Source organism: Coptis chinensis, chromosome 1, assembly GCF_015680905.1.
Source record: "Coptis chinensis isolate HL-2020 chromosome 1, ASM1568090v1, whole genome shotgun sequence".
NCBI lineage: Eukaryota > Viridiplantae > Streptophyta > Magnoliopsida > Ranunculales > Ranunculaceae > Coptis > Coptis chinensis.
Window position 1 is genome coordinate 53,200,028 of NC_141456.1, and position 18,935 is coordinate 53,218,962.

Consider the following 18,935-nt stretch of genomic DNA (forward strand, 5'->3'; position numbering starts at 1 on the left):
ATGAAGAAGTTCTAAATAAGAATATGAGGTATCCGTATCCTGTGTGTGTTTAAAATTTGAAGTAAAAAAAAATAACAAAAAAAAATCCTTTACGACAACTCACTGTCATGGAATGTGGGATCTCGCAGCAACCCGATGTCGTGAAATGTGAGATCTCGTGGCAACTCACTGACGTGGAACTATTGGGCATGTGGGGGTGTAAAAAGATAGAGAGGAAATAACGATTATTATTTATTTTATTTTTTTTCGATAATAAGGAAATAACCATTATTGATGTACCCTTTTGTCCTAAAGAGGTGCAAATCACATCAATTCTCAATTCGGGTGTAAATACCGCCGACCCTTTTTCTATACTAGCCATTTGATCCGGCCTATGGTCGGACTTGCTACATAGATAGCTAATGACTCAAAAGCCTAAAGTCTACTTGAATAAATAATATATGTATATTAATAGCTAATGATTCATTGCTTATAATATATGTATATATAGTTTGTTTGAAGGATTTATGTTTTTTGAATTTTTTTTGAAAGGGTTTTAGTATGGGACCAAGCAGCACTTTCTAGCGAATGCTTGTGTCACGGGTTTTCTCTAGACCTAAAGATTAGGAGTTGTACTGATCCCATCAATTATTGTTCAAATGTTGCTAGTTCTAGCAACATGACATTCTGCCCAGAGCCTATTCCAGAGGATTCAACGATAGATACATTTACCGAGTCCACAGATTCACCCAGGTTTAAAGCATTAAACTCAAAATCAGATGACCATCAAACAATGTGCAACATTAGCTAAAAGGTTGAGCTTCAACAACCAAGTTAAACAAGCTACTCAATAATCAGTAAATCATACTGAAAGAAAGCATGTAGCAGAATATGAGACAATGAGCTGAACACAATAAATTCAAAGAATATAGGTAAAACAACACCACTGTAAGAATGTTTCTATAACCACCATGGAAATATAGCCAACATAGAATATGATATGTTCGTTGAACAGCTGACTAAAAGACTCCAGTGAAATTGACTACCAACATATGTTGTATTTAGGGATTGGTCCTAATTATTTAGGGGTATTTAGGGATAGGTCCTAAAATTATTGATTATTAGGCTTTAGTCCTACTTTTATCGATTGACCTTGAGTCAACTCAGTTGACCGTAGTCAACCCATTTTATAATAATATAATTTTTGTTTTTTATGAAAATGGCCAAACTACCCTTTCTTTCTTCTTCTCAATTGACCCATTAATTAATCAATGATAAACCTTCAAACATCAAATTCAAAGAGTGAAATGAAAATGAAAACATCAATCCAATCCAATCCAAATCGAAGTGCGACAACAACAAAGACATAGAAGACTACTTGCGGTATACGATGAGTCAGAATCAAATTTTAGCAATCCAATCCAAAAGAGAACAAAAATAGCAACCCAACTTCAACACCCAAAACCATCATCCCCGGGCACTGGTTGTTGTCCCTCGCCTCTGGCTTGAAAGCAATCATTGATCGGCATTCTGGGCCATATCATTTACAGCATTTGTTTGTCACGCTTTGAAGGGCCCTTTCTTTCTTCCATTGTGGACTTGTCCTTGACCTACTGGAGAATCAAATTCTTTTCTCATTGACTTCTTGAGTCAAAATCTCCATAAGATCTCTAGAAGTAACGCATGTGGGGAGACCAATTGGGACCTGAAATAAAGAGAGCTATCATTCGTGATTGGGGCTGATATTTTTCTCGGTCTATTTCCAAAATGATTGAGAAGGATACCGAGCGGATGCCACGGGTCCGACCATAGTTTGCGCGGTTTCCATCCCCAATTAAGTGGAGAATGTGCCGAAATGCAATATCTCGGATTTTTTATCCTTTTCCAAAGCTTCGAGTGTCCGGTTTCACTTATGCAGTCCATATCGAATTGTCTTTCGGATAGCAACTCTTGATCCATCTTGTCCAAGGAGAAGAATGTCCCAAAGCAATGAACCGTAATTGCTTTTAACCGCCCATGCCGCCCCATTCTCGATTCGCGGATATTAAGACCTCCCTCAGAGACTGGGCAACATATGTCTTTTCCAACTTATGCTATGCATCTTGTTGGACAGCGATGCACCACTCCATAGAAACTTGCTGAACATGCTGTCAATGGCATCACAAATAGACATCGGAATGTAGAAGGCACCACTCCAAAACACTTGACAACTGGAGAGAACAAGCCACCCAGCAAAAGAAAAATAAGCATTTTGATGCTTGCACTAGATTCTCGTTTTGGATACACTCTACTCCAATCAACGTCTTTCTCGAACGCGAGAGTGCAAAGCTTTGATAATCACTTTTCAAAATCTTTTGGCTGCTTTGTTTGCTAGTGGGTTCAAGAATCATTGATTAATTAATGGGTCAATTGAGAAGAAGAAGAAAAGTTTGAGAAGAAAGAAAGGGTAGTTTGGCCATTTTTATAAAAAACAAAAATTATATTATTATAAAATGGGTTGACCACGGTCAACTGAGTTGACTCAAGGTCAATCGATAAAAGTAGGACTAAAGCCTAATAATCGATAATTTTAGGATCTATCCCTAAATACCCCTAAATAAGTAGGACCAATCCCTAAATAACCCAAAGACAATTAACAAAGTGTGTTTGTTGCAGTAAGCTTCATCACAAATAGTTTAAATGAAAAACAATGACCGAAGAGTGAGTTTAATGTAGGTATATTATCCCTTGGAATAACAAAAATATTTAATAAAAGTAACTTTCAACATATAACTTGAGCATTTTTTGTGTATGTCTGTAATGTAAATTTTTTGGCGCTTCGTTATTTATGTCAGGAGTCCATTGATGAGCCAATCGCAATCTGTCCTGCAATAAGAATAATTTTAAGCATCAGTTATTTATTATTTCAATATTTTATTTAAGACCATTATTGAATGAGTAAATTACCTGAATTCCTAGACATTATTTCTTGGCATTTGGTTCTTCATTCTCTTGTTTGGTTTTAATGCGTTGTTTTTCAAGATAGTAATAGAATATGTGAAATGTATACCAAAACGTAGCAAAAATATTTTACAAACAAAACTAAGATAAACCTATACAAATGTTCCCTGATAGATACATATATTAATATAAAAGAATAATACTACAACCTTAACACAACAATATCAAGAGGCGAGTACCAATTTAAACTAACTAATATAAGAATGTTTTCTACTATGTATTTTATTTTTCCCAAACAATGTGTTTATTTCACTTCTTTCTTTATAGTTGAATGTGTTCCGCAATTGTTGGCTTGTTGGCTTCAGTACTACCAAAGAAACTTGAAGTGTCCTTCAATGTCATGTCTTGCAGCAATCAGTGGCCAATACCACCTATATTAGGTTTCAACTTCTCTCCATTTTGAAGGGAAATCGATCAATTACAGAGTATCTCTAACATGCCAAATCCTTGGTTGATTCCCACTTCGAACCAACCAACCAAAGCAATTGACTTTGAAAAAAGACAACTACGATAAAATCCCCCACATTCAAATTTTCTTCAAATAGACCTATTAGAAAAACAAAGCAATTAAAAAAATTCATTGTAGATCTATATACCATTGAGTCACTACCAACAATGCACATCAATCTTCACATCTCTTTTATAAAGAAGCAAGTTCAACACTACCACACAACATGTACATATAACCGTAAAAATCCATGTGAGAAAACTACAAGTTGAAGAGATTGCCTATACAATGTTAGAATATAATATAACATAAAAACGTGAATAATCTAGGAACAATGCTAAGCAAGTGCACACACCTGCTCGATATATTATCATCATCATGCATCATCAGTAGCCAACATACTTCATCACCAAAACATATAGGAACTTTGGACGTTAAATGTACCAAAATATAGGTAGAGAGGAACACCTTGTTAGCTGCATTCAATGACTTGTATCATAAATACCCCAGAGAGTTTTTTCCACTATACATTCAGTGGAGGGGCAAAGTTCAAAATAGCATCATCAACCAGACTCAAAAACATTGCTAGCAAGTCTAGCTATTGCTTGATTTGTTACCCCCTAACCCATGATGAATCATGTAACTCCTAGCTTCCTACTTATATATTTTACTATATTAAGACAATACCAAAGTGCATGTCATCTGCCATTAACTATGTCACGCCCCAAATTTTATAATGACTGATTACCAAAGACACGTGGCATCTCCAGTCATTATGAAACTCGGGACGTGATCGGACCAACTAAACAAAGATAATATAATCTTACAAAAATTTCGACAGAGTCTCCTCTGTATTTTCAACATTTCATAAACTTAAATCCTGTCATAACCTGAAAATCATAACAATATAGATATCTCATTGTTTAATCCAGTTACTTAACCGTCTCAACGAATGCCAGAACAGTTAAATAACTCTTACACCTCGAGACAATTTTATTCCTTCCCTAAGAAGGCATTAGTTTTCTAGCTAAGCGTCTAAAATGTACTAAAAAATTGTATAATTTACATCATGATATTAGTTCCTCTATACATTGTGAGGCGTCCTTTTATCAAAGTTATTTAACAAATAAAATAGATTTATCTTGTCCAAAAATCTTCAATTGAATTTCCACTATATCATACCTCTCCGACAATGAATTCGTTTCAAGAAGTTCACCACATTTCAAGGCATTGGATCTCTTCAAATGGCCAAGGCATAGAGGTAATTCTCTTTTTATTGAGTTGAGAATTCTCACTGAACTTTCAAATACAATGGAGTTGGTTGTATATTAAACCCATATACTACTTTAAAACACATGTATTTGACAAAGAGATCTAATGACAGAAAACTTTAGGATAAGAAAATGTTTCAATATCACATTGAAAATATTCCAAACTTTTAATATGTACCTCCCAGGGTGAAAGTTCTCGACTCCCAGATCTTCTGCCCATATAAATATGTAATCATAGATGGAGACTACATCAGGGTGAAGAAACCGCTTTACGAATCACCTGGTAAAGAAACATAGTATGCAAGATTAGGGCGAATCACCTGGTAAAGAAACATAGTATGCAAGATCAGGGTTTATTGTTCTATTAAGTTGACCATTAATCAAAATGGTTTGGGCATAATGCTAATTGCATAATGCCCTGAACCTTTCATATTCATCTCCCCAAGGAGTACTACAGATGAGTTGGAGTTTTACCATTTTGTTTGGTTATGAGCAACGATATGTATGGCCTTGTTACTCCATTCAAGATCTTTCCACCCGTCCACATTGCAATCATAGTGGAATAGAATAAAAGTGAAATTTTCTGAAAAGAACTGAAATTTTTGAGATTATATGAAAAATCTTTTGCTTTAAATATCCAGCACGCTGATTAAAGAAATACCTTCTAAACAATGGTGTCAACATTTTCTTTCTGTTTAATACCAGCTGAAATTGCTAGTAGATTTCGATGACATTGATGTTCAACCTGAAACGCAAAGGTTGCACACAGCATCAACAAACATAACATAACCACCAGTGACTAGACTGGCATATCTCAGAGAAAATTGAATGTAGAAACAATATGGGAAATATAAGACTAATAAGAGCGCCAACTGTACACTATTAAAATGTCTACCCCTGGTTACCAATACATAACTAAACAGTCCAGAGACTTCGAGGTGTCATTTGATGATTCCCATATATAGCTCAAACTATTGGCCAATGTCGGAACCCAGAAATAAAAAAGGAAAAACAGAAAACCTTGAACTTGCATTATTCAGTGTGAGAAGACGGTGAAATCTAGAAGGCTTAAAATTGCTTTCACAATCATCAAATAGGATCCTAGTATCTCCGGTCACTACTTACTCTTTATCTTATCTATATTTAGGACTTCATTCTCAAATCCCTGTCTTCCACTTTTTCCCCGGTGAAGGTGGGAACCGAACCCAAGACCTTGGGTCCAACCTTCCAAAATCGACCAGTAGGTTACTACATAATATCTTAACATGCTATAATCAAGTATCCATTAAACTTAAGGTACTTAGGGAGAGAGAGCGAGAGAAAGTAAGAGAGATCCCTCAAAATGAAAAAAAGACAATCCAGTCAAAAGATAGTTTGAAACTATAGTTTTCACGATTATCAAAACAGGTCCAAATATCTCCAGCCAATACATAATAGATAAACAGGGTTTGATATGGTTTAATAAAAATCCCAAGTTTATAGTAAACAAATCTTGGATCTCGTAACGAAATGTAGATGAATCCTTAACGAAATCTTGGTTGCATGACTTTGTCTTTCTTTTCTTTTTTTTTGAAACTCAACCATTATTCCCGGCATTACTTCTATCTAATTTTTTTTAAAACTACAAATTTCGGTATTTGTAACCAATGTATTAGCTTGTAACATTCAAATTAGCTTGAGTTAATCTATACCGAGACAACAAAAAACTCAGTTCAAAAAGAAGGTACTAATGCTTCTCAGCTTAGTGAACTTGACGTGTAACCGGGGTTAAATCAATTGTCCTGAATAAAAGGACGGCACCAAATTGGTAAACTATTTGAGTGAGCAAAAAATTAATATCAATCCTAAATATGATAGGTTTACACTTTAGAAAGTCTTAGATTAGTTAGTTATGGCCTAACTTAGGCCAGAGAAAGGAAGATCTCTAACAATGAATAAGTTGCCTTTCTATCACTCCTAAGATAATATCTCTAATTAGAACTTCAACAATATAACTATAACTATAAGTTCATAAAAATTCATATGCACTAATAGTTTAATAACTAATAGTTATATTCTTGTCATAAGGACTCTCGGGAAGCACGTTTATGTTAGTAAAACTATTCACGTCATTCAATTATTCTAGGAAATGACATTGCAACCATTAGCACATCTCACCCTACACAATCTGCAAGGGGTTAACTGCAAACTGAGGAAGCCAAAACCTCAAGGCATGATCCAAGCACATATTTAGCTTAGAAACCTAACTTAGGAAGCAATTAAAGTGAGCAAAGGTTTGCATTGAGGGCCGTGTACGTTATTGAATCTTGACTGATCGAGTGATTCAGTACTGCGCATTTGTCGTACATATATATTATGTCTTTTTTTTTTCCTTTTTCTTAAGATTGATCGATCAGTACTAACGTCGTTTAGATAGGGTGCATATTACCATTCCAAATTCTAAGTCATATATTGATGATCGTTATAATAAAATGAACTACATACAAACTCACCTGGTGAGGAACTCAGAGATAGGGTGAGAGGAGAGGATAGGAGATCGATCGCCATTAGCAATTCGTAGGATATCTGGCTGAAGATCCTCATAAGTGATCATAGGGGATCTTTGACTTAAAGGTATTGCGGTCAATTGCTCCTCCCAATTTGTATCTTCCGAGAAACTCAGTGTGAGCGTTCTGGGTCAAAATTTGGGCCAACACCTTCTCTTGAATTGAATCAGCATTTTTGGTAATTTCTTGAATGAATTGAAGAGCCTTGGCGTCTTTTTCAGTAGTAGCAGCAGCGGGGTCGATAGGTCAGTTCAGCAAAAGTTGTGTTTGCAATTGCAGGAAACATCATAACTCCCACCCACAAACTCCACCGCATTGTCACAATCCGGAGATGGGCACCACTTAATTCTTTTTTTAACTTCAACATATGATCGAAGCAGGAAACGCAAGTACTTCCACTGCTCTTCATTAGAAACTAATTGATTCACCAACTCGTCGTCCACAGCAGCAACACACTTAATCTCAGGGCATCTCATTGTTAAACATCCAGGGCCATCATTAATTGAAATAGTAATGTATCCCTTCCAACACAACTTACAAAACAAATGACCACATGCAACACTAACCATATCTCTACGAAGAAAGTCATCAAAACAAATTCTACAATTATCAGAATTAGAGTCACCAAAGTTGGAGATAGCTTTGAACTCACATTTGGCCTCACATTTATAACCCAAGAACACCATCGTCACCACCGACGACAGGGCTAAAACTTGCCCGATGACAGAAAACCAACCACTCATTCTCAAAGAATAGATAAATATCTTCCCGTTAGTGAAGAAGCTGATGGCAAATGAACTTCAATCTGATAAACGAAGCTGTTCCGGTAAAACGGACGATCCAAAATCTAAAATTTTAAGATTCTCATTCTCATCTAATAGTAAATTCTCCTGCAATTTTTCTGATCAAAACTAGGTAATAACTTTCAGGTTTAGTAATGTTAAATCAAACAGCAACGGGGGCGGTAATGCGTCGAGACTAAAATCAGCATCAACTTGGGGATCACACATAGTTAAAGGATTTTCAGCTGAGAAAAAAACAAAACAGCAACAATCAATAGCTCTATCAAAAAAACCACCACTTTGCAGCTCTAGTATTTCCAACATTCAAAAAAACCATCCCATTGTTCTCAACCCGTCTCGCGTTAAAAGAACGATTCTTGGTGACTTACCATGTTCGGGTAATCCAGCCCAAGTTTATCCCCATGTGCTAGATTCTCAAAAGACTAATAAGTCTTCTACAGCTTCTCGTGATTTGTTTATTGAGTTGGATCATTTAAGAGACTTGTTAAAGGAATCTAAAGAGAGGGAACAAAAGTTACGCGATGAGGTACATGAATTAAAAAGTAGTCCAAGGGTTTCTGATTTAGAACTGGTCAAACTGATAGTAATAAATGGAGAACAGTGAATTGAAGGATATTATATAATTTACAGAAATTGACTGCACTAATCAACTGCTGGAAATACTTTAATTTGAAATCAAGGGTTTCTGAGGTACTAATTTGGAGAGCTCTAAATTTTCAAGTTTCCTTTTGTTTAAGAATGGAGATAAGAGGAGAGAGGTTTTTATTTTGGACTTTATGTTTTTTGGGGTTTTTTTTACGAACAATTGAAAAAAGCGTGGATTTGACTTTTTTTCTACGGAGGGTGACGTGTAAAGGGGGCTGACGTGTTTCACTGAGAATACTCTCAACTACTCAGTATTAATGGTCTTTGATGGGATAACTCACCAGGATATTCCCAATAGTAATTTAGCATGACCATTGTAACACTTTACACGTTATTCCACCTCTATTTTCTGCTACATTTTCCTTTTGGTGTAAGTTTTACTTGCATAGCTCGTACATGTCTCAATGATGGTACATAATCTTGATTAGTAGTTTTTTTTTTGAAAAGATGCTGGACTTTTGCAGATCCCCATTTGTATTATAACTTTTCATAAGTTAACATTAGATCATCCTCTACTATAGAATTCAACCTAATACATAAAGCATAAAGGAGGAATAAAAACAATAGGCTCTATATTTTTAATCACTGTTATCAATAATCACTGGATCTATCAATAGTAAACGAGTGTTTCTCTTCCTCCTCTTCTTTCTCTACCCTCAGCTCCAATTTGTTGATATTTGCAAACCTACCACTGTATATGCTGAAAATACCACGGTATTCAACTCAGTCCGGCCATATTATTTATATTATTTACCCCTTTTTTATGGGTTAAAGATTGCATAATAACCTGCAGGAATGATCCGGAATATATAAAATGTTTTTGCTACATGTCGAACCACATAGAACTTTATCCAGACATGTAGCAATCTAGTTTTTCTTCTCTGCTGATTTACTCCGTATCTTGATTATGGAAATGCTCTATGGAAAAAAAATGTAGACCATGCTTGACGAATGTATCTCCGACCTTCTTAAGGCAGAAGCCATACTTTAAGGATGTTGCTCATTGTTTGTGGACTGTGGTGGTTTTTCATTGACAAGTTTGGCCTGTTGATGTAGTTGAGGAAGCTATAGGTCCATATGTGAATCTAAAGCAGTTTACTGAGGTGGATATTGTGTTGTTGAAGGGAGCTGAATGTGTTCGCATCAAATCAACTGGAGATGTACCTTCTAGAGCCAACAGTGCTACTATTCATTTTAAAAGGTTCAAATTAATCTAACTCCTATAAAAAAAACGAGAGCTTCAACAGTAAATTCATCACGCCATTAATTTTTTTGCCGATTTTACTCCTTGCCAAACACGAATATTACAGTTCATGCTATTTTTTGTTTTATTTGTTTTATTTTGTCTTTTTACAAGAGTAAAATAGTAGTTTCATGTCCATAAATTAATGAAAAATAAAATAAAATAAGGAATTGTTAACGTGGCGGAGACACGTACAAAGAGGCTAGTTTCACATAATATCTTACTCTTGGAATGAAAAAGAGATTTAACCTTGTTCATGCCATTTTGGTGAACCCTTAGAAAACTTATAACATTCTCTTCACTTTGATTGAACAAATTGAAGCAATTTAAATGCTTCCTCAAACCAAAGGTATGTGATTGATCTAAAACATTCAGAACCTCTAGCATTTAAAAGACATTTCGATCAGGAACGAACTTATCAATATGAATAACCCTGGTGTTCGTGTTTGATGATTGTTCCATACTGACATTCAAATCTATTAGAGCCTTAGAAATATGGAGAGGAAGACTAATTTTTGGACATGCATTTTATAACCGTGTATGCTAGAATTATTTAATCCGGAATACCCCTTTTTGGCTGGTTTACTAGTAGCCTACTACAAATATCTTTAGATCAGGATGATTGAAATGTAAACTCTCTATCAATCGGGTGATAATAATATTATAATGTACACTGTCCATCACAACGATACCAATCGATCTCCTACTAAGATAACTTGCAATTGGACAAACTACCATTCCAAACAAAAAATCTAAACTTTGACTACAACCAACACTAAATCCAGCCTTCCAAGCAATCAACAACTATCACAAATAAGTAATAATAATGCAAAGAAAGTAAAGCATACCACAACACAAGATGTAATGTGGTTTGGCCAATGATGCCTACTTCCACATGAGCTAATCCTTTTATAAGTATGGGAAGGAAGATTACAATCACTCCTCTCAAGTCTTTCCACCTTACTAGATCACTCCTCTATCCTTACGAACTTTTCTCTTTGCAAGGGTTTTCTCTCAATTTTGGGTTCTCTCAAAATTGGGTTTCTTTTCAAGACTTAGGTTTTCCAAAACCTTGTTTATATTTTTATAGTAAACTGCAATCTTGCGGTTACTATAGGAAATAGAAACTGACGAGTTTAGACATGAGCGGGTATCTCAATAAAGAAAAATCAAAATCGGCGTGGCGTCTCGCTTATTTTCCTCAAAACCAAATGTCCAGTAACTTTGTTTCGTGAGATGCTGAAAAAAAAACTATCTTCTTTTTCACGGCAAGGGCGCGGGCGCGCCTTGGTCCCGACGAATCAGAGTGCGTGCACGACCAAACTTTTTCACACGAACAATACTTCTTTTCTCCTTCTTCCTCATGTGAGGGATAACTCCAACAATCTCCTTCTCCCAAACAGTGAGGGTGGATACCTCCATGCATTCCCAAATCAACAGGAGGAGTGTGCTACCATTCCAACGGTAGCACAACAAACATCAAACTTACCTTTCGATAAGACTTTGGTCATCATATCCGACCCATTCTTGTCGGTATAGATCTTCTCAATTCACAAATGCTTGTCTTCGAGAAATTTTTAATCCAATGATAACGCACACGTATATGCTTAGATCTAGAATGAAAACTCAGATTCTTGCTCAAATGGATGGCGTTTTGACTGTCACATAGAACTACAAACTGTTTATGCTTTAGCCCTAGTTCATCGAAGAACCTCTTCATCTATATCATATCTTTGCAACACTCAGTGGCTGCAATATACTCGGCTTCTGTAGTGAAGAGGGAAACACACTTTTGCAACTTAGATTGCCAAGAAACTGCTCCCCCTGTAAAAATAAACAGATAAGCGGAGGTGGACTTCATATAGTCAACATCACCTGCCATGTCTGCATAAGTGTAGCCTTCAAGCAAGGTTTTACTTCCACCAAAACATAGACACACCTTGGAAGTGCCCTTGAGATATCTCAATATCCACTTAACATCTTCCTAATGCTTTTTCCCCTGATTTGACAGAAAATGGTTTGCAACACCAATGGCGAAAGCAATATCCAGTCTTGTACACACCATTGCATACGTTAAGCTACCCACTGCAAATGCATAAGGAATCTTTTCCATTTAACTCTGCTCATGCCCACCTTTTGGACACATATCTTTGGTCATGTGGAACTGGCCACCAAAAGGATAACTGACTGGCTTCGCTTGATCCATGTTGAATCTTTTCAATACCTTCTAAATGTAGCCACAACTTTTGAGAAAGCCACAACTTCCCACTCTTTCTGTCACGAGTGATCCGCATACCAAGTATCTGCTTTGCTTGGCCCAAATCCTTCATCTCAAAGGACTTACTCAAGTCTTTCTTCAGCTTGGATATCTTGTTGATGTTCTGGCCAACTATCAACATATCAACCACATACAATAAAAGCACTATGAAATCCCCATCTGGAAATTTTTGAACAAACACACAATGATCGAAAGCGGACTTCATGTAGCCATGTTTCACTATAAAGGAATCAAACTTTATGTACCACTGTCTCGGTGCCTGCTTCAACCCATACAAACTCTTTATCAGCTTGCATACTAGCTAGGTGCTCCTTGCCATTGACCTCAAACCCCTCTGGCTGGTCCATATAGACATCTTCTTCAAGGTCTCCATGAAGAAAAGCTATCTTGACATCTAGTTGTTCAACCTCTAGGTTCATACTTGCGATCAGACCCAATACCACCCTGATAGAAGTCATCTTAACTACATGAGAGAAAATTTCATCAAAGTCAATACCTTTCTTTTGACCAAATCCCTTCATAACAAGGCGAGCTTTGTGCCTTGGATGTGGATTATTCTCCTCATGCTTGACTTTGTAGATCCACTTATTCTTAAGAACTTTTTTTCCTTTCGGTTTCTTAACTAAGTCATAAGTGTGATTCTTATGCAAAGAATCCATCTCATCATGCTTGGCCTTCAACCACTTCTCTTTGTTTGTACCTTCAAGAGTATCTTGATAGTACATAGGTTCTCCACTATCAGATAGTAAAATATACGTATGTGGTGGATACCTGGTTGAAGCTTGTCTCTCTCTGTCGGACCTCTTTGCCCTATTTTCTTGTGCCTCAAGAGGATGCACTTCTGCTTGCTCAGGTAGTGGTTCATACACTTCATCTGCATCTTCTATATCAATAGGTTCTATTCCATCATGAGCAATAGGATCATCATCATGAGCTTCAAACCCATTGTTCTCTGCATTCTCAATGCCTTCTGCACGTTCCACAATAGGAACTTCTGGTTCTGAATCAACAAGATCATTAGTGAAAGCTTCTAGCTTCTCACCATCTTTTAAGTCTGCTATGGTTTGGTCTTCCAGGAATACAACATCTTGACTTCGGATTACCTTCTTGTTAATCAGATCATCAAGTTTGTAGCCAAACTTCTTATCCCCATAACCCAAAAAAATACACTGCTTAGCTTTGTCATCAAGCTTGGATCTCTCATCCTTTGGAATATGAACAAATGCTCTGCATCGAAATACCCTCAAGTATCCATAATCAATATCTCTGCCTAACCATACTCTCTCTGGATAATCACTATTCAGAGGCTTCGAAGGCGATAGGTTGATCACATGCACGGCTGTACGCATTGCTTATACCCAGTAACTTCTAGGTAACTTAGAGTAAGACAACATGCATCTTATCCTCCCTACAATGGTATGATTCATCCTCTCTGCTATACCATTGTGTTGCGGTGTCTTGGGAACGGTCTGCTCATGATGAATCCCATGACTCTTCAAATGGCCCAATGTACTCACCCCTATTATCTGAGCGAATACACTTCAAAGGCTTCCCTGTCTCTCTTTCCACCATGCTATGGAAAATCTTAAACATGCCAAGTACGTCATCCTTGGTCTTCAGACTATATGCCCATATCTTTCTTAACGCATCATCAATGAAAGTCAAGAAGTACAAAGCTAGCTCCCCCATGATACTTCACTTTCATAGGCCCATATAAATCTGTGTGTACAAGCTCAAGGACATTGCCCTTTCTGTGAAAGGGGACTCTTTGGAAAGACACCCTGTGTTACTTTCCTACCAAACAATGAATACATCTATTTAAATGTGTACTTTTGATGTTTGGCAAGGCCTTTTGCTTGGCAAGAACTTCCATGCTTTTTTCTCCCATATAACACAATCTCTTATGCCACAGTTTGGAGGAAGCTTCTTCTTGTGCCGCATTTAACTCTGCTTTACACAAACTAGCTTATGTCTTGTAAAGCAAACAAGTTTTCTTCCCTTTGGCTACTACAATGGAACATTTGCTCAGTTTCCATACCCCGTTACCAAACGAGTTTTGAAAGCCATCAACATTTAACTTCCCAACGAAAATTAGGCTTAGCCGAATGTCAGGGACACGTCTTACATCCTTGAGTGTCAAGGTGTAGCCGACATTGGTTTCTACATGAACATCTCCAATTCCTATAATCTTTGAGACTCCACTGTTACCCATCTTTACCTCACCAAATTCACTACAGTTGTAGGTAGTGAATAATCCCCTGTGCGGTGTGACGTGATATGATGCTCCTATAGCTATCACCCACTCTGTATCCTGGCATGAGGTACTAACATAACACTCACCACAATCTGACACAATTCCCACTAGATCATCGTCTATTAGTGCGGTAGTATCTCGGCCTATGTTTTCGTTTATCTTTACCATGTCTTCATGTACACAGTTATTCTTCTCATCCCTCTTCAGTGTTCTGCACTCATACCTAAAGTGACCCTTGGTGGCATAATAGTAACATTGTCTTTTTGCCTTAGGAGTTATAGCTTCACCCCTAGATTTGCTTCTGTCATCACCTCTAAAATGAGATGGTTTTCTGCTCTTACCTCTCCCCCGCTTCTCTGTGACAAGGATCTCTGAGTAAGAGGAGCTGCTTCGTGAATCCCTTCTTGTCTCCTCATTCAACAATGCCCCGGTAGCCATCTCCATGGAAATGATTCCATCCTTAGCAGCTCCGTTAAGAGAAATTGCTAACATCTCCCAATTGTCGGGTAGAGAGTTTAATAGGAACAAAGCCTCAACTTTGTCACTCATATTAATCTTCATCAAGTGCAACAAATTGATGGTATTCTGTACTTCATTAAGATGCTCAGACATTGAAGAACCTTGTCTGTACTTCGTGTTAGCAAACTTCTTAATGAGCAACACTTTGTTTCCGGCCGACTTCCTCTCATAGAGGTGTTCGAGTTTCTTCCACAAGCAAAAAACGGTAGTCTTTTGGGATACATGGTGGAAGACACTGTCGTCAATCCACTGTCGAATGTACCAAATTGCTTTTCTATCAAGCTTGCTCCACTCGCCCGCCACTATTGCATCTGGTTTTACTCTTCCATTCTCAATAGGTTGTGCCAAGTCCTTGTAATAGAGCAAGTCTTCTATCTTGGCTTTCCAAATAGTGTAGTTAGCTCTATTCATACTAGTCATGCGAGTGTTTACAGAATGGTCCATCTCTACAAGCTATTTCAACTCAAACCTTCTCTCAGAAATTTTGTCAAACACTTTTTGGGCAAGGTTTGGATAACAACCTTGTTAGGCTTAATCCAACCTGGCTCTGATATCACTTGTTGGGGACAACGATACCAATTGATCCCCTACTAAGATAACTTGCAATTGGACATACTACTACTCCAAACAAAATATCTAAACTTTGACTACAACCAACAACAAACCCAACCTTCCAACCAATCAACAACTATCACAAACAAGTAATAATAATACAAAAAAAGTAAAGCATGCCACAACCCAAGATGTAATCTGGTTCGACCAATTATGCGTACTTTTACAAGAGCTAATCCTTTTATAAGTATGGGAAGAAATATTACAATCACTCCTCTCAAGTCTTTCCACCTTACTAGATCACTCATTTTTCCTTACAAGCTTTTCTCTTTGCAAGGGTTTTTTCTCAATTTTGGTTTCTCTCAAAATTGGGTTTCTTTTCAAGACTTAGGTTTTCCAAAACCTTGTTTCTATTTTTATAGTAAACTGCAATCTTGCGGTTACTGTAGAAAATAGAAACTGACGAGATTAGAACATGGCCTTGAAGGCCTCTCTTCAAAGGCAAAATCGGGCATCGCGGCTCTCTCTTATTTTCCTCAAAACCAAATGTCCAGTAACTTTGTTTCGTGAGATGTTGAAAAAGAAACTATCTTCTTTTTCACGGCAAGGGTGCGGGCGCGCCTTGGTCACGATCAATCTGAGTGCGTGCTTCTTCACACGAATAGTACTTCTTTTCTCCTTCTTCCTCATGTGAGGTGAGGGATAACTCCAACACATAGTATCGAAACTACTATTTAGATGCTTGTCCTTATTGCATTGTGGGCAGCATATTTTCGAGTTACACAAACTACAGATGCAGATTGTATATGGTACTGCTGCTAAATGTTCTAATGCCATCATGCTTAAATGCAAAGCAACACCGAACCCTCAATAACATGTTCTCTGGGATACCACTAAAATCCCTCCGTCAAGACAGATGGGTATGGAAAACCAGCTGGTACCATTTAATCCTTCACACTCGTTATGCTGAAATTGATTATAGAGCAATTCAAAACTGCAGTTCCCTACCTTCGTGATGAATTGTTATTGATCATCAGGTTTTCGATAATCTTAAAACTTCAGTCGTAGGCAATTTAAAACGCATTTCTTTTTAATCCTCAAATTATAGGTTATGTTAATGAATTAAATTGTCTTTGCTGAAAATCATCACTCTCGTTATTCAAATTTTTGGTGTTCTGAATTAGGATACACATGGCAGCTAAGGCTTTAATTTGTTTTCCGAAAGTGGAAAGGAATTTAGAATGGTTGGACACCTCACACCAACCCAATAAATATTCAACTCGATCCAATCTAGTCCGAAGTCGGTCTTAATCTGTTGGGCTTGGATTTAATCTGCCGAAGTAGCACCTCTGAACGGCTGAGCCGTATAGAAAGTTGTACACTAGTCATGACTCAAGAACGTACAAGAGGTCTCCAAGAACAAATGTAGAAAGTGAAAACATTGAAAACGAATTGTGGACTTTGTGGACTTTATGCACAGAGCAAAAAGAATCTGCGCTAGTGGTACTGTTATGTTCATTTTCCGAGTTCCTTACAATGCTTTGGAAAAAATTTCATCGATCTGCCTAGAATAGTTTGCCCGTAAAACTTTCGCTCTTGCCTCTAGTGGTTAATGACTAAAACTGTAAAAGAAAGTGACTCACAGTAATGGAGTCATCATCTTCATGTATCTTGTTTCAGACAAATCTCATTCGTTTCCAGTGAGAGGGATATCCAAGACCACGCCCATGCTAATGATGATATTGATGGGAGGGAAGAGCTCTTTAATGATTAAGCTAGTAACATGGAACGCCCGTTGTCTGTGAGGTGACGCTGCACAAGGAAGTGTAAGGAAACTCATTGCAATCTCCAAAGTGGGTATTGTACTACTGCAAGAAACGAAGATGTCAGAAGAGGAAACTTTAAGAAGTGCACAATTATGGAGGGATGGTTGGGAATGGGAATTTGTACCTGCTATGGGGCTCTCAGGCTTCTCAGGAGGTATGATAGTGGCATGGAATTTGAACACAGTGGATAAGCTGGAGTCTTTGTTAGGGGCTTACTCAATTTCCATAATTTGTAAACTGCATAACGACAACTTTAAATGCCTAGTCATTTGTGTATATGGGCCCTAGGGACAGGGCCGGCTATGGGGCTATGCCAACTTACGCAACTGCCTAGGACCCCACTTATTGACAAAAAAAAAAAGACTCTAATTCTCCACCCACTATATATGTAATTCTAATAAAGCCCGTATCCAAAATACATATTAAAGCAATAAAACCCAAACATTACGTAGACACATTGACAAAACTAATTTAAGCCCAAGTCAACAAAAAACAAAAACAAACAAAAACAAACAATAAGTTGTGGTTATTGTTTCATTTCCCCTACTTTCAAAATAAATAACAAAATTTGTTTTTTGCCTATATAATTTTTTGTTTTTCTTTCTTTTGTTAAAGCTTAAGGCCCCGTAATAAGCACCCAAAAGTGTAGTTTACCCTTTAATAGTACTATACTTAAGCCAATTATATTTATAATAAATGAGAGTTAGTACTGTTTACGTATTTTTGTGTATTTTAGGACTTGAAGTTGATTAGATGACTAAAAACACCACTTTTGCATGGAAAACGAGTCAAGATGATTGTCAAGAAAGTTATACATTTAAAGCCCAAGAATCATGGAGAAAAGCCTTTTTCAAATCCAGTCAAAGCTGGGAAGTCAAAGTCAATCCGGGTAGAAAAAAGATAGAAAAGTCAACAGAACTTCAACAGGCCGTATCTTTGGACTCGGCCCTCAGAATTGGGCCTACTTTATTTCAAAACGACCAGCTTGGAATCAGATTTTCAATGGACCCGGCCTTGCCCCAATCAGAGCTATAAAAGTAGACGAAAATGGCACAGAAATAATTTCCAACTACTGAGGCCTTTTTAGACTTGACCTAATTGACTTTGAGCTCACCTATGTTGCACGGACGCGGGCGGCGACTCAACTATATCTCAAAAAACTACGACGCGGAAATTAAATAATATATGTAATTTTATTTTATTTTTAATAATTTAACAATATAAACTAATTCATAGTATGATAACTCATGAGTATTTAAAATAATATTATCGAAGAAAAAATGAGTATTGAAAATAAGCATCTGCAAAATTAGGCATAGTATTTTTATTTTGAAGATTTCGAGAATTAAGACAAGAAAAGGTAAAAGGGTGAGCAGGAAATGCTTTGACTGGTTTCTTACTTTTTAAGACAACTAGACCAAGAAGCATAACAAAAATCAGGAAGCGCCGCATACCCATGCCATGCATTGTCATTATCAATTTTTTAAGACATGGGTCAATTAAAACAAGAAGGCAAGAAGCCCACAAAAAAGAGAAATGGGAAGAAACCAACTACTTCCAATTTCTAGAAG

The 18,935-nt window shown here is 37.1% G+C and overlaps 1 long non-coding RNA gene across 1 annotated transcript; it reads right to left on the reverse strand.

Moving 5' to 3' along the window:
- Positions 1–2,633: 2,633 nt before the first annotated feature.
- On the reverse strand, positions 2,634–17,573 carry LOC147524530 (uncharacterized). Its single transcript, XR_015196997.1, has 6 exons — positions 17,489–17,573; positions 17,182–17,406; positions 5,360–5,443; positions 5,173–5,281; positions 4,877–4,978; positions 2,634–3,526 (listed from the first exon to the last, which is right to left on the reverse strand). It is a non-coding gene; the product is annotated as an uncharacterized LOC147524530 (long non-coding RNA).
- Between the last annotated feature and the right edge of the window lie 1,362 nt (positions 17,574–18,935).